The following is a 1154-nucleotide window of genomic DNA, read 5'->3' as shown; positions in this document are numbered from 1 at the left end:
CCTTCTTAGTTAAGAAGGCGCAGCAGCGCCTCTTTTTCTTAAGACGACTTAAAGCTGCTTGTTTGAGTACAGATATGCTGATTAAGTTTTATCGCAGTATATTAGAGAATGTTCTGACTAATGGGTAACAGTATGGTATGGGAAGTGTACTGTGGCTGAGAAGGCTTCCCTGGAACGTGTGGTCAGAACTGCAGGCAGGGTCATTGGTGTGTACCTACCATGTGTATATGACCTTTATAAAAAGAGAGTGTTACAAAGAGCTAGAAATATATTGGCAGATTCCAGTCATCCAAATTACTCAGTTTTGAGAGATTGCCATCACAAAAACGTTTTAGAAGTGTACGTATGCATACAAAACGTATGCTTAATAGTTTTTCTTTCCAACAGCTATACGTGCACTAAACGGTTTAAATGAAATCAGATAATTTATAAGTGAGCCTTGTTTTATTGTTTGTTTTATTGTGCAGGATGTTTATTGAAAAATGTCATTGACATTTCATTGTTGTCTTGTTAATGACAATAAAGTAGTATTGTATTGTATTGTATTGTATTGTATTGTATTGTATTGATCCACAGGGATCCCACCCTGACGCAAATGATTTGAGAATCTTTGCACTTACTAACCTCTTCCTTTCCTCTGGTATGGAAGTGTGTGTATGTTTTTCTCGCTGAATAGGTCTCCCTCTCAATAAATTTGCTCCTGCCTCGAGCTTTGAAACCAACTGAATTTCCTGAGGCGGGGATATAGGGGACTGGCCCGCTGCCATCCTGGGAGTCTGAAAAGCTTAGACCGCTTGGTGCCCATTCCGCTGTCACTACCTAATATCCCAAGGTAGATCCTATGGATACTGTGGATTTCGGAGTAATGGAGTTATCGACGGTAAGTCTACCATAACTCTTGATATTTTCACAAATCCAACTGACAAACAATAGGTATCAGATGCACAGGATAAAATAAAAACTAGGCTTATCTGTTTATAGCAGGGGTCTAAAGGCAGAGGTTCCAATGCATTTCATCCTATGCACAAAAGCAAAAACTCAGTATCTTCCACTATGAGTAATGACTATTCACAGGAATGATGAAATACACAGTGGCTTTATTAAACTGTAGAGTACATGTCCAAGTAATAAATCTTAATAGAATTTCTACAGAA

Source organism: Pseudophryne corroboree, chromosome 6, assembly GCF_028390025.1.
Source record: "Pseudophryne corroboree isolate aPseCor3 chromosome 6, aPseCor3.hap2, whole genome shotgun sequence".
Taxonomy (NCBI): Eukaryota; Metazoa; Chordata; class Amphibia; order Anura; family Myobatrachidae; genus Pseudophryne; species Pseudophryne corroboree.
This window is presented reverse-complemented; position numbering follows the sequence as displayed.